This window comes from Aythya ferina, assembly GCF_964211825.1.
Source record: "Aythya ferina genome assembly, contig: HAP1_SCAFFOLD_46, whole genome shotgun sequence".
Classification (NCBI taxonomy): Eukaryota; Metazoa; Chordata; class Aves; order Anseriformes; family Anatidae; genus Aythya; species Aythya ferina.
The window spans coordinates 37,268-53,112 of record NW_028181457.1 but is presented as its reverse complement, the minus strand read 5'-3'; the positions used below and the strand labels follow the sequence as shown (position 1 = coordinate 53,112).

At 44.2% G+C, this 15,845-nt stretch overlaps 1 long non-coding RNA gene across 1 annotated transcript; it reads left to right on the top strand.

The window, feature by feature from the left end:
- Nucleotides 1-11,726: 11,726 nt before the first annotated feature.
- LOC311428355 lies at nucleotides 11,727-14,885 on the top strand. The gene is made up of 3 exons (XR_014687655.1): nucleotides 11,727-11,890; nucleotides 13,396-13,600; nucleotides 14,747-14,885. It is a non-coding gene; the product is annotated as an uncharacterized lncRNA (long non-coding RNA).
- The last annotated feature ends 960 nt before the right edge of the window (nucleotides 14,886-15,845 follow it).

Sequence of the window (15,845 nt, the reverse complement as noted above, 5' to 3'; positions counted from 1 at the left end):
GAACAGCCTCTTGCTAACAGAACTCATCCCTGCTGCTGCAAGAAACCTCAAGGCCTGCAGGAAAACCTCAAGCTAAGAGTTCCAAAGCAAAAGCAGAAAACGCATCATTTGTACTCTTTCTATTTGAGGGAATTCTAGCTGCTAAACGCTGCCTACATCTGAGGGCACGTTCTGAGGCTGCCGGGAAGGACACTCAACACCCACTGACAGCAGGAGTGCAAAGATGCCAGCCAAGAAGGCAAAGGTTAGAGCTGAACGCTGCCTCAGCTTCCTCCAGCAGCCAGCTTTCACCACGCTCTCTGAGACTCGGAGCCCCGAGTTACCGCAGCCGCCACGTACAGCTGCTCCTTGCTGGCCCAAACTATTTGAAGAGTCTTCAAACTTCAGGGACCTGTTTTACGACAGCCTCAAGATCAAATTCATCTGTTCCTGAAGGCGCTGATCGTCCTGCTGTTTCTGTAGCTGTCAAAGAACAATCCTGAACCGAGGCACTCGTCTGATCAAACAGTGCTTCGGCACAGATTTGTCTTTAGCTTGACACATCAAGGTGAAGAGGAATCGATTCTTGCAAGCAACCTCTCAAGCAGGGATCTAATAAGGTGAGCAAAACGACAGATCTGTTGTGCAGATCTGAGCACGTCACTCTGCAGGGAATCACTTTCAAGCCTAAGATGTTTCACCCATCTCCCTGCCCCAGAGCGACACAAGGAAAGCTCTTAAGCAATTGCTAGCCTCTCCTCAGTGCTCACGAGTCCCAAATCACTAATTTTACAATATATAAACCATGGCAGCTGGCACCTAGTTGGCACACGGTGACACTGCACACGTTGGCAGTGTCGTCAGGAGCTGGAAAGTCAGGGGTGAGGGGGTTAAGGGAAAACCACACATCAGTTTAGCAACTTGGCTCCCGTAGGATACTTCCTACGGCAGGAGTTTTAGCAAAGTCCCTCCCTCAGAGGGACCTGCTGGCTAATTAAAACGGGACTTCTGCTGGAGCAGTCAGAAGGCAGCAGGGTATCAGGAGATATCCAGTGGGCATCACCGTCAGTCTGTGGCAGTTTGGGGTCAAGGTATCAGTGGTTACGCGTGGTTTTCTCTGCTTCACTTTCTCCAAAACTGTGAAAAAATAGTTCTTTTACAGCACTGTACAGTCACACGTTACGGATGGAACCAGCTGCATCAACTTCCAGAACGACGGTGTTGGAAAAAGGTGCCTTTGGTGGTCAGGAGCACAACAGCTCTGGTGAGGTGTTATTTAAGTGTGTTCTTACATCTGAGTTTCCTCATAGCAGTATGGAGCTGAGGGGGTCCAGGTTTCCCAGGTAAGATTGATGGTTTTTCTCCTACCAAGCACCAGCTCAGTATACAAAGCTCTGTTGATAACACCCAAGCGTGTAGATGTTAAACTGAAACTGCTTTTAAACCTATTTGTTGTTACGAAAATAGCTTCATACACCATCTTCACAGGGTAAAAATTCACATGGAAGGACAAAAAAACCCAGAAGCGCTTCCTGAGCTTCAGTTTACCAACAGCACCATCGGATTTAGATCCTGGCTGCCAGGCCAGGATGCAGGGTCTGTAAGCATTGCTGCGATGTGCAAGTGCCAAGGCAGGTTTCTGGCCTGCCCTGAATAAAATACCTTTTTTTTTTAATACAAACAGCGTGCCAGGTACGCTGTAATGCCAATGTGCCAGCTCAATAGAGGATGTCAAACAACAGAGGCGTTTATCCTAATTTCTGGCATGAAAACACTTTTAACAGCATTCTTTTCATGAAGAAACCCCTCTCTATCTTCTCCAATGCTCCAGGATCTGCTGCAGCTGCAGCAGCCGCGCTGGTACAACCCACATCTTTGCCAAATCTTTTCAGTAACTGTGCTTTACCTCGGCAATGTTGAGGTCACTCCTCTTCCTCCTCCAGCTGAGCAAGCAGCTCGCTGGCTCTGCCACACCGCAGGTGCGGAAGCGAAAGCTGGGAACACAGGAGTCAAACTCTCAGCGCTCACGAAGCCACCAGGGCAGAGGGCTGACACAGAGGCACCCCGGATCCGCTCTCCCTCCCCGCTGCGAGGCTCGCAGCAGCCCCAACCCGAAGCGCACACAATGCTTCGCATGGTGATGTCACCGCTGATTCTGAGTCCCCACGTGAGGATCTGCTTCACCACTCTCAACGTTGGTGTTGGTTTTTGATTTATTTTTTTTTTTTTCTTTTAAACATTCTCAGCTTATGGGAAACCATCAGGTAAACCACAGATCGCTAGGGAAGAAGGCCCACACGAGGGAAGTCCGTGCTTTTCTTCCAGGCAGTGGCACGTGCTTTAACACGCCGCGTTCGACAAAGCAGCTCTCCCCGTTTTGCTCAGTGGCAACAGGCACGACTGCAACGCACACAGCTGTAGGCAGCACCTGCAGGTCCCAAACCCTTAACCCGTTTTTAGAGAGCACCAATTTTTTAAGTAGTGCTTTTCCCTTAATCCATGACCCCTTCTTTCCTTTATTTCTATCGGGTGGCTCTCCTCCATTTTCCTCCTCAGTGTCTGAGCAGACACTGGGAATCGTTTCCGGAGGAAGGGCACTGCTGAAGCTCCTCCATCTACTCTCTGAGAAAAGAGAGTATGTTAAAGAATACATCTTTCCTTTCTTTTCCCTTTTTTAAATACAATTTCTGAAATCAACGCTGCGGCCTGGCAGCAAATACCTACGGGACTAAAGATGATTCCTCATCCTCACTGTAACGTTGTAGTTAACCTCCCAACGAACCCATCTCCCCAGGAAGCGGCCATTTGAGATGGGAAGGGGCAGAGCAAGAGGAAGCTCTCCTTAGCCTAGCTCTTCCCCCAACACCACCTCGCCACCCAGCACCAAATTCAACTCACCTGCTCCGCCCGATCACTCGAACGGGCGTCCGACGCTGGCACACGCCGCAGCGGTGGTTCTGACGTGCCTTAAATCACCTCTCCGCAGAATATCTCGGGTCTGTATGCTCAAATAACGCAGTATTTGAGAAATAACGCCCAGAGCTCACACTCTGAGTGCAGCCCAACAGCACTGAAGCACCGGTAGGCTAAACATTCCGAACCTGGCAACAAGGCTGACCCAAGCAACAGCACGGAACCCTTCTGCACCTTCAGCGTGGACATCAGCGTAAGGAAACACAGACCTCCTCGATCCAAATTTTAAGCGAGAAACGCAAAAGGTCACCCAACCGGCTTGTTTTCAGCAAGCTAAAGGAGAAATTAAGGCGACAACCGGGTGCATCCAGAGTTAGTCAGATCCTGAAGGCAGTTCCTTGGGGGAACGGAGGAGCAACGCGCCAGATGAGGGCTGCCTTACAGCGCACCCCTTAGAGGCACTGCTACGGAAGGAAGGCAGAAGGTTGGAACTCGAAAGAACTCGCAAGGTGCCCGTTAAGGGGGAAATCTTTCATTTTTTTCTCAGCAGAACCTCCCCTCTGCCCCCCACCCCCCCCATGAAGGCAGCCCGGGGACTCTTTGCTTCCTTAGGGAGAGGGCAGGGACGGGGCAGGGTGGTGGGACAGATGGCCAGAGGGTCAGATGGACGGACAGACAGACAGCCGGACAGAGGGCCCAGCAAGGCCTGACGAAGGGCTCAGGAGCGGGAGGGAAGGGCAGGGCGAGGGGAAGGGCGGCCCCGGGCCTGACAGGAGACCTTGGGCCTAACCCCGGGCAGCAGCTCCGCGTCTCACAGGGCCCAGAAGGGGCTGATACAGGGGAAGGAACACCCCAGCCCCCAGCCCTGCCTCCAGGCCCTGCGGCCTTCACCTCCCCCCCTCCCCTAAGGGCACCCCGACCCACAGGGCCTGCGACACGGCCTGCTCCCCCTCAGGGCAGCAGAGGGGAGCCCGGCCGGGCAGGAGGCCTTTCCCCTGCCCCCCGCTGGTCTATGAAGGGCTCTAGTTACCGGCGAGCAGGGATTTTTACTGATCCTGGCCGGACAACAAAGACTACTTATTAGAGAAGTACAATTCTTTTTTTCCTTGTGATAACTTTTCTTGACCAAAAAACACGATTGTGAATGAGGGAAATGAAAGATGTAACATGGGGACGTGCGGATACTCACGATGATGCAGCCTTCTATCCGCATGTTCGCTGCGCTGCTGGGATAGCAGCTGCGGGAGCCTGGCAGCAGAGGGCAGTGAAGCCAAGCAGCTGGGATCCGTCTCTGGGGAAGGGGGCACTGAGAAAGCGCTTGCAAACGGGGCACAAGCCCTCAGCCTCTGGAGGCGGCGCCTGTCAGGCGTGAAGGAACGGGATCCCTTCACGGAAGATGCTGTGGGCTTGCTGAGGCTCGAAGAACAGACGGTGCTGGCTGCTACCAGCGTGCTGCAGCAGCGGCAAGACAGAGCCGTGGTGGTTTTCCTCAGCTGGGCAGCTGAGCTCCAGCACAAGCGCTCTCTCCCTGCCCCTCCTCCAACGCCAAGGGGAGAAAAGAGGCTGGCAAGGGCTCAAGGGCTGCCAGAAGGACAGGGAGATCACTCCACAAGGAGCGTCACGGGCAAAGCAGGCTCAGCACAGCCTGTTCCAGTCCAGCCCGGGGCCTGCTGCTGCGGGGGCTCTCCACAGGCCGCGGCCTCCTCCAGGCCACAGCCACCTGCTCCACTGGGGGCTCCTCCACCCGCAGGGGGGCTGCAGCGTGGAGATCTGCTCCACGGGGGACCCATGGGCTGCAGGGGGACAGCCTGCTCCACCAGGGGCCTCTCCCTGCACAGGCCGCAGGGGAACTGCTGCTGTGAGCCTGGAGCACCTCCTGCCTCCTGCTGCACGGACCTTGGGGGCTGCACAGAGCTTTCTCACTCCTCCCTGAGCCAGACGCTGCTGGGCAGCAGCTTTTGTTCCCTTTCTTAGATGCAAGATCTTCTTAAATTCAGTCCAGCCAAGTAGGAAAAGTAAATGTGGACAGCTGTATCTTGGCAAAGAAGATAGTAGGGAGCAAGGAGGTTCAGCAGTCAAGATGGAAGGTGATGCCATGAGGCTTACAGGCTAGTAATGTTCTAGTGAAACCCAGCCTTCCTAAAGAAACCTGCCTGACTACTTGATGTGAATAACAGACTCTGTTCAGCTCTTTCCTAACATAGAAACGGTGCTGACTGCTTCTTCAGAGTAACAGAAGTTCGTGATACTACTGAAATAGTTGTGGTTCAGATGTAGATCTGATTTCTCCTAAGCACACTGAATTCACAACTGTTGATCCTCCAGAGGAGGCTTTGCAATTGAACACCTGGAGAATAGGTAAATTTCCCGCTGTTGTTCTCCTCTCCTCTTGTTTTGTTTTGTTTTGTTTTGTTCCTAGTAGCATAGGCTTAAGACTCTGAAGAAACAAGCTGCTTTTTTTCATTTCCAGCACTGGCTGTTTCTCCTGAGCCCCGCCTTCTATTTTTGCAGTCATAGGATATGTGGATGTAAATTCGTGGAGAGAGGTAGAAAACTCTTTCAACTGGTGTTTTTTTGGCTATGTGGGGAGAACAAATAGAGTGGCTTTGAATATTCTGGCTCTTATTCAGAGCAGCATGTGGAGGGAGACAGATGCGTTTGCTTTTTTAGTGCAATGGCTTCAGAAGCAAGAGGGGAAAAAGCACTTTCTCTGGGAGCTGAAGAAGGTGTCCTAATCACAGGAGAGGTTTCTAAATGGCATATCTTTGCGAGGGTTCCTGTAGTTCAGAGGTTTTTGTTTGTTTGTTCGACGTTGGAAGGTTTTACTCTTAATATTCATGTCCTTCAGCAGAAGTGAGAAATGTGATTTTATTTTGTGCAGTGTCGTGGACCCTCCGAAATCTCCTGGGAATGTTGAATACCTCGCCCAGTACCAATGTGATGACCGTGGAGACAAGGAGAAAGCAAGAAGATCAAAAGAACGTGACCTCATTTCAAAAGAAACCGTTTTGTCCGGCAAAGAGTCTTGTGAGCCTGGTGAGAAATTGCGGCATACTTCCTCTCTCGAGTCTGACACTGAATGTAGCTCTAAAAACCTTTCCTCCTCAGCTGTTACAGAGAGATGCCAAGATACAAAGGACAAGACTAAAACCACTGAGAAAGAGCATTACGAATGCAAGAGGGAACATGCTCCTAGTGAAGAGAAGGAGAGTCAAAAAGCAGGTCCTTCCAGCAAGAGAAGGGTAAAGTTGAATACAAAGAATACAAACTTGAGCTCCTGATTGGCTTCATGCTGAACTCTGTGCTGTTCTTGTCCTAATCTTGGTCTCTCCATAGATAATATGGTTTAAATCCAAATAGAATCGTGCGATGAGGAAGATCTCACTGCAACAAATTAAACATCTAAAATCAAAGTTGACATTTTCCGTGATTTTCTTCCTGAGCAGAAGTGTGCAGTACTCCTTTTATATTAACGTAGAGATTATTTCAAACAGTCTTGAAGTGCTTGATGACTTAACAGTCTGCAGATTGATTATCAAATCAAAAAAACCCCGACTTGGTAGACTATTTTTTTCCCAGTTTTGAATGACCACTAGGAAGAAGGTTATTCCGGCATCAAAAAAGTCATGTGGAATGTAACAAAATTTACTGAACCAGTAAGTAAAAATTATATTTTTCTATTAGTTCCATTGTTGCAACTCTTCAGACGCTTATGGATGGCATAGATAACAGAGGGGAGATCGTGGTAATCGGAGCTACCAACAGACTGGATTCTATAGATCCTGCTTTACGAAGACCAGGACGCTTTGGCAGACACTTCCTCTTCAACTTGCCAAATTAAGAGGTGAGAACTTAAATTCAACGTTAGTGCTACCATGGCAAAGTCCAACTTTATAGGAAAAAAAAAATAATTGACAACTTGAACAAAAGAGTGACACGTGGAGACACTGCGTTGTTCCATGGAGGGCAAATCTAGTACTGGATATATATGGTCAGGATGATACCACCAAGTAGTTAGTTCTATAATCAAACCTTTCATTCCCAAAGTTGTACCTGTTTGCTTAATTATTTAGTCCACTTGGGCGCTTTCATCATGAAGTTGTGTTTTTGGTCTCAATCCTTCACTTATGAGTGAACAGGGGACGTGTTTGCATTTGATTGTGCCCCGGATCAGTGGTAGTAGTTTGAGTCATAATTCTTTTCTTCTTTATAGTAATTGTAGCAATTGGAAGCATTGTGCCAGAAGTGCTTTCTGTGAATTTACTGACTGGAAAGCAAATGTGATGAAGTAATGAGACTGTCCCAATGAAAGCTTGCTAAGTTTTAGAGAAGTTTTTTGGACAGCAAAGAAATGTTTCTGGATAAATTTTTCATTACAGTATTTTCCTCTGGGTCCTTAGGTCTCGTAGTTTGGAAACTTGTTATTGAAGCTATAAATGCCTTTTCTTTCATTGTAGGTTCCTAGAAAAAGTTCAGTATAACAAATAAGAAATATTCAATTTCCTGGTTGAAAATGCAGAGTGTATATTAAATAACTGTAAAATACTTGAAAGTTGAGCAAGTAAGAAAAGTGTATTAATAGATGAGGGGTTTTGAGGGAGGACTGTTTTTTTTTTGTCTGTTTGTTTGCCTTTTGGTTTGTTTGTTTCTTGTTGGTATTTTTAAGGAAAACTTGGGACAAGCTAAAATGCAATGATTTTGCTTCCAGGCTAGAAAAGAAATTTTCAAGATTCATACTTGTGACTGGACCCCTCAGCCACCGGACATGTTGCATGATGAACTAGCTGAGAAATGCATTGGTAAGACTGAAACAGAAACGGATTCTTGCTTGTGACCAAGTTGTAAAGAACCTTAGCTTGTACCAGGCAGTACCCATGCTCTTGTGCCTTGCTGCACAACTAGTCAACGAGGCAGCTGGCACACCTTCATAGCAATCTGAGTGAGATGCTTTCATCTATTTACTCTTTGTTATCGTTCCTCTTGTTGTCTGAGAACATTAAATGGTTCTGGGGCATCTTCCTCAAGAGTATAGTTTTTGATGAGGAGTCTGCTTCAGCTGCATAAGCGCAGGATATCAGGCAGTGAGCAACATGAAACTTCCCTGCAGAGCGGTAGCACTTTGAATTCCCTGTTAAGCTGTTTGGTTTTGGCATTACAAATTCTTTAAATGTTGCATGTTGTAAACCTGGGCCTTGACCGATGTAACGTTTGATTTTTGTTTGTTAGGATACTGTGGTGCAGATATCAAATCTTTATGTACTGAAGCTGCGCTGTGCTCTCTACGCCGATGCTATCCTCAGATTTATGCAAGTAGGGAGAAGTTGCTACTAGACGTTAATTCTATTAAAATAAAAGCAAAGGACTTTTTCATGGCTATGAAGAAGGTTGTTCCAGCTTCAAACCGGATCAAGGCTTCACCCGTATAAGCACTATCACCCATTTTCAAGCCACTTTTTAAAAGATCAGTAGAGAATATTTTACAAGTTGTGCAGAAGATCTTCCCGCATGCACAGCTTGCGCTAAAGAAGGACCGACAGCAAGGTATAACCACAGCATCCACTTCTTTATAATTCTGCTAAAGCAAAAACTTGCGGTTTGTGCAATCAACTTAAACCTTTCAGACATAATGGTGGTAGAATTTTATTATTTCCATGTGCATGTCTTTTTTTTGGGCAAGTCTGGAATACAACGCATAGGTTTTATTGTGGATTTGAAACTGAAATGCCAAACGGAAGCTCTGAATGACTCAATACACAGTAAAGGATGATGCGTTCTCTACTGAAGCATCCTGCTTCTGACGGCAGCTAAGATAATTAGCATTTGTAGAGGTTGACTTGAGGTTTGAAGTATAAGGCACCTATTTTTCTTTAAAAAATCAAAACTCAGATCTTTGGAGGGGAAGCATTTCTAGGTCAATGTTTCTAATTCCTTTCTGAAGAATGTCAGGACCAGGATACAAGTATAACTGGTCTAAGCTAAATATTGTTTTAGCTATCATCATTTTTAACCAGTCTCCTAATTTAAATGTTTGTGGATCGTACTATACACGTGAGATCAATTAGCATTGATATTTACTAGATGAATGGAATTCTGTGGCCATCACATCCTTTATCCCCGTGCTTTCATTGTGGGAACCTCCTCCAGAAAGAAATGGTCTTGTTTGTTTTTGTTTTATTTTAGCTATTTAGCAACTGCAGAAATTGTTCGTAATCTTCTTTATTCTAAGGGGGAGAAAAAAATCACCAAGAGTAGCGTACCTTACACGTACACATCAGTGGGACTTAGTACAGCTTTGTAGGGCCTTGTGCCATCTCCTTAGATCTGTGGTGGGCTGAACTCTAGGAAATAGCTTTCAGTGTGTGCTCTCAAATGAAGAAAGGGTTTTGGCACTGATTTAGAAGCTGTATTAATGGAAGAGAAAGAGACCAAGGCTATTCAGGAAAGTTAACAAACCTCTTTTGCCTTTCAGAGCATTTCAATCCTATTTTACAAGATGATATGTTTGACAGTGATGACGTTGCATCCTTGGTTTCTGGAGATGAATTAAAAGATGGAATGCCTAACGGACCAGAGAAAAAATGCCTCTGTTTCAGCAGGTAAAGAAAGATAGATCCCTGTTACGTTTAAATTCTCAGGTCTGCTGAGTCTTTGTAAACAGTTCCAGCTGTTAAAAGTGCGAGGGGTGGTAGACGAAGGGGCAACATCAAGTTTGTGTGTTGAAGGGGTGCTTGGTATTCACAAGAAGAAAGGGTGGAGGGACTAAAGTTGTAATGAAGTTGCTCTGAATGACCAAATTGAAAAGCCCAGGCTTCTCTTCGTAAGCCAAAGTGATCCGTAGACTACCAGAACACGTTGACTTAATCCATGGCATTCTTTGAAAGACTCAAGACCACATAAATGTGCTGTCTGTCCTTTTAGCTAAAAATACCCCAGCTTTATGGGTTTGTGTTGCCACCTTTTGCCCTTCTGTTTTCCAGGATTGTTAAACCAGTAGTGAATTATGTAGCAGAAAGAAAACCGAGAAAGGGCTTGTTAAAACACCTTGAGAAAAAATTGAATGGTGTCTTTATTTGTTAAGCCACCAAGTTGTGTTAATCTTGTGATATTTTAGTATGGAAGTCATGCAAGCCCACAGTTGGAAAGTTAGATCATGTTGTCACAGCTGGATCAGTTATTTTTCTCAGTTTCTATTGCTGTGCTGTCCAGAAGATTTTCTGTGCTTTAGAGCAAGGCTAAGTCTCTAGCATCTTTGATTTAAGCCAGCAAAGGTACAGCCTGATTGTAGTGGGGAAACAAATGCTCCTCACCAATTTATTTTTAAATAAAAATAAATTTATAATAAAGTAAATAATAAATATATAATAAATAATAAATTTATAATAAAGTAAAGCAAGATTGCAGGGATATTAATTTGCAGTCTTGGTTTAGTAAAGAATAGGAAACACAAGGGAAGAAGGTGAAACAATTGGAATGACTGAATAACTTAACTGGAAATCTTACATGTATTTAATGTACCGCTGCCATTTGGATTATTTGGGGAGGGAAGAGAAAGTCTATAGGAAAATTACTTGGAACATCTGTGTGTCTATTCAGCACCTCATTTATAAACTTGTTTTCTTAACTCCTGTTCTAGGAGTGCTTTCTGTGAACCAACATCATGCCAGCCCCGTCTGCTAATAGTAGGAAAAGAAGGGTACAGCCAGGTTTCTTACGTGGCACCCGCGGTCTTGCATGCTTTGGAGAAGTTTCCCGTTCACACCCTGGACCTTTCTATTCTGCTTACAAACGTTGCATCGCCAGAAGAAATCTGCGGACAGGTACCTTTTTTCTTTTTCTTCTCATCGGATTCACTGACTGTATGTAAAGGATCAATGGAGTTGCAAGTAAGGTGAACAAAATTCATTGGTAATGGAGGTGGCCTTGTTTTAATGTGCTGGGATGTTTGCTTCTGTCTGAAAATCCCCTTTTGTTTTAGACAGCACCACAAACAATCTGGATGTTGTACATGTCGACATTTTCCATACCCAGTTTTACAGTGAGGCTGTTGCTAGCAGCTCAGGAAGCTGGGCGGTGTTGCTAATGAACATCTCTTTGTGGAAAGAAATGCTGCTCATGTCACTGGGATCCAGAAAGTAGTTCTCATTGCCTCCTAAGACTGTGTGCTCCCAGTAGATGGCTCTGTATCAGACTGCATGTCGGCTACTTTTTGTAGCCTTCTTCTAAATTATATTAGTAAGGCAACCAAGGTTTGGGGCTTCTGTTTATTTTGTTTTCGCACGGACGTACACAACTTGTGCTGTTGCAGTATGTGCAATAAAAGCATTAACATTCAGAAAACACTTCATTTGCACGGTGATGTGGTTTTAACTAGAAAAAATGAACAGATTTGGTGTTTTTACTTTTAGGCAGGAAATCCATTTTCTTGTTTGGCATCACTACCTTAAAATATTTTTACTTTTCGTGGAAACATTTGAGAGCCATACAAGTAAGGACAGACATGTTACACGACTGAATACTGATGTGTCCCTTAAGAGGGACATTTCCTTTCTTTGTTATGCGATGATTGTGGCTGTGGCCATATAGCTACGGTGTCTAGCCACTGCCTGAATATATCCTTCCCATCTTCTGACTAGAGTTCTCCGAGTACTGATAATCTGAAAGGGTGCACAGAGAAATTCCTTATGTGAAAGGATGCTTGCCACTCTGTTCACGCAGTTTCATTTCATGGGGCAGTCAGATGGCTATGTAGCTATGTATTAAGAGGTTCTTGTACGTGTTTTAGTTTTCTTACGCAAGCTTTCCTTTTCACTAGCTGATCCGAAATGCTCAGAAGACAGCACCAAGCACAATTTATGTCCCAGATATCCATTTATGGTGGGACAACGCTGGACCTGCCTTGAAACTTACTTTTCTAACTCTACTACGTAACATTCCAGCATTTTCGCCAGTTTTGCTGCTTGCTACGTCTGATGTACGTCACTCAGATCTCCCAGAAGAGGTATTTGTCAATACTTTTCTTACTATTTCTTCAGTGTCTTGTAATTTATATATGCTTTCAGCATCAAAATGCTGTGCTTTCTTAAATGCATGCTGTTATTACTCAGGCACCCTAACAAATCACTTAAAATTTGCTTAGAGAAAAAGAATACTGTGAAAGCATCTGCTTCAGGTTTTTTCTGAGTCAAGCAAGTGACTTTCACCCCCTTCTCACACATGCAAATAATAAATTAATACAATAATTCTGGTGGCTACAAAGTGGTTCAGTCAAGAATATGAAGTGCTTGAAATGACAAGAGGATGTTCTTACTGAAGAGATTTCTTCTGACAGTCTGCCATTCCATGCTATGTTGGGTAAACTGCTAATAATGCGATTTAGTAGAGAATTGAAACACTTTGATTAAAAAAAATAAATAAATAAATCAGTTTCTTTCTTCATATAGGCCAAAGCTTTCCAAGCTGGAAAGCTGAGTTCCAATTTCTGCTAAAGTAACTTTGGAATCGAATTCTAGTTGTATTCCTAAATAAACTGTAGTAAAAGTACGTGCAGAACTTCATTGACTTCTGAGAGTTTACATTAAGGGAAGGTGCCCAAAACAGGACCACGCTGTTGTCATTCTGATGATTTGGTCTCAGTCATTGGGGGAAGAGAACGGGTCTTACCTAGACGTGTTTATTATCAACTGCTTTGAAAGTGCTTGAGGTCCCACAGAAGTTTTTGTACAGGCTGTAAATTCCTTCTAAAATAAGTAGTGAAATTCCTTACCTACCTTTTAATACTAGAACTTGAAAATGGAGGAAGACGTAGAGGTACTAGCTACTTCAGACACCTTTTGGGAGAGAAATAAAAACTCAGCAAAAAGCCCTCACTTGTCTGCTGAAGCCTTTCTCTTCCCTCGATAGCCATAAAGGTTCTAAGTAAAGGCTGCAGCAAGGCAAGTAAATACAAAGGAGGCGCTGTTGGATGTGGTGAAAGCCATTACTTTATCAGTGTAGCGTACAATCCCTTCAGCGAGCATTAATTCTATAGGTGATTCTTAAAGGTGATATTTGAATTTGCTGTGCCAGCCTTTGAAAATGTAGCCTTTTAAGGCCAGGAAGATAACTTTTTTCAGTTTGTGTTCTTCAGGTTATTATTAATTTGAAAAGGTACTCGTCTTTTTGGAATAGAAGATGAGTTTTTTGTGGCCTTAAATCTGAAATGTCTCTCGTCCTTCTGCTTTAGATCCAAAAATTATTTAATAAGGAATTTGGAGAAGTGTGCAATATTGAGTTGCCTGGTAGGGCAGAGAGAGCATCTTTTTTTGAGGACCTAATTCTAAATGAAGTGGCTAAGCCTCCTGTAAAGAAAAGAGGTGAGGAGGATATGAGAAGTACATCTAAAACTTTCCTATCGAAGTTACTAGCTCGTTGGGCTTTGCTTTGGTGGTCATTTTCTGTCAGTAATTTGTCATATGCTTGTATTTGAGTACTGTAAATTGGCTAATTTTTCCTGATTAATTGAAGTTGATTGGACATTGGAAGTCGTGCCTGTAGCACCACCAGCTGAGCCTCAGAAGCCACAAGAATGATCCCCACAAAAGTAGGGATGTTGGAGGAGGAAGAGGAGGATACCTTGCGTGACCTTAGAATTTTCTTGAGGGACGTTACTCACAGACTTGCCACTGACAGACGTTTCAGGGAATTTGCAAAGCCCGTTGACCCACAGAAGGTAAAGTAGTGCTGATCTGTGTGTGTCTGTAACTTCTCAGTGTTCGTATTTCTCAGCGTTTTGGGTGAGGTTCAACTTTGTTTTTAGGGCTGCACTGTAAGGATTTTGCAAGAAGCAGAGGCAGTGCTTTTACTTCTGCTGACTCTCAAATGTCTCTTATGGGATTATTCGCTGAAAGCCCTGGTTTCATTCTAAAAAGCCAGTCCAAATGCCAACACAGTTTGCTCGTGAAAAGGCTTTGATATGTAGGCGTGTCACAGCACTGAAAAGCACAGAGATCTTTCCTTATAATTACAAACAGTATTTACAGGACTACTTTAATGAAGTCTGAAGCCCTTTATTGGACTGTCAGTTCCTGTGGGAACAGGAATAAGAGCAGCAGTTTGTAAAAATAAGTTTTGAGATCCTGTTCTCTGTTTCATCTGGAACTCCTCAATAGGAATCAACCATAAGTGCAGTGTGTTTTCTTTTTCCTCCAATTGGCTGCTTAGATGCCTTTTTCTCCTTAATTTATGAGATAAGCCTAAACTAGGGGCGTATATTTCAAAGACAGATGTAACTTGAATATACCTGCGGATCAGCAAAGTCCTCTTCTTGTGGGCATTCACTGGCTTTTCTTCCCCTTTTCTCCTAGGTTCTTGAGCTGTGAAAAATCTAGACAGATACATATGTCCTCATCTGAACTGGTCATTAGTCTCCTCTTCTGGTCTGAGGGAAGAAATGAGCACCTCAGGGCCCAGTTATCTCATTCTAAAGTAGATGCCTGCAATAGGTGCTTCACAGGTGCAATTCATGCACCTTTTCCTCAATGTCGACAACGAAGAGAATGCCGGATGGCTTGCTCAGCTTTCACTGTTGTGATTTTCTGAAGCAAAGTGAAATGAATCTCCCACCCTCAGTGTTTCTTCTCTACCATGCATGTGCTTCTGACCTCCCTACTTCTTGTTGTCCTCTCCTAGCCGCTCTAATGAAAAATGAAAGAGCCCTTCCATTTTTGAGAAGCAAACTGGTTAATTTCAGCAACTTCTGATGCATCGCAAATGTTCAGGGTTTTTAGGAAGTCGTTTATTTAAAGTTTTCAGAATAATTTTGGTAGACAGTGTGCAAGGTTATGAAAACCTCTGAATGCTTGTATTTGATCTGCAGGTACCTGACTATGCCACAAGGATTAAAGAGCCGATGGATCTTTCAACAGTTCTGACTCAAATTGACTCGTGCCAGTACCTCGCTGCAGGAGACTAGCTGAAGGACATCGATCTAATCTGTAACAATGCCTTAGAGTACTACCCGGATCAAAGATCTACAGGTGAGGATGTGCTTTTTAGCCCTAGTTTAAAAAATCTGTCAAATGTATAGATGGAGAAATGCTGTGTGCGGACAATAGACTTCGGATGGATTAGATGATTTTGGACGTCCAGACTGTAAATATTTTATCATTTTGCTACTTGGGCATGGAATTGTGATATAAGTGTTCCCAAGGAACTAGTGCTTTTGTTTTAATTAACTTCGATGTTGTTATGCTGAAAATATTCACTGAGAGAACCTTTCGGAACCAACCTATGAAGAAAGCAATTTTTTTCTGTGATCAAAACAGTTTCATTGGTTGGTAGACAACATTCAGTTAAAGTCTGTAAAATTTCAGATCGTCACAGCGCCTATGTTTTGCAAGACACTGCATATTCAATGGTGAGGAACGAAACGGATACAGAGTTTGGACGACTTTGTGAACAAATTAAAGAATCTCGTGAGAAAAGAGGTACGTGGTTTAACGCTAAGGATTTGAAGACTTGTCTCTGCATTTGTAACTGAAAATGCACGACAAAGATCTTTGGTATCTATTCTTTCTTGCAAGGTCGCACCTCTGCAGCGTGTGCTCCATGCGACAGCTCCAAGTCACCACAGCAGAACCCTGCTACTGAAGACGAGAAACCAGATGAAGAGAGTAATGAAAATGAGGAGATGCCAGCGGCACCTGTAGATGCCAGTACACCCATTTCTAATGGCAAGTTGCATTTTATTCAGCTGCTCTTGTCGTTAATACCTTCTCTGTTCTTGAGGCGCAACAGGTGTCTCTGATGCCTGGCTCTTTATGGCAGAGGTAGTTTGTTTTCAAATTGACTTCCAAATGGGAGAGAGAAATCCAGAGGTCATTCATTCAATATAGCGATGAATTAAAGTTCAAAGAAAGTTGGTTCATTTGATGTACTCTTACTGGAACTTCATTTTGTAAACAGAACGACCCCCC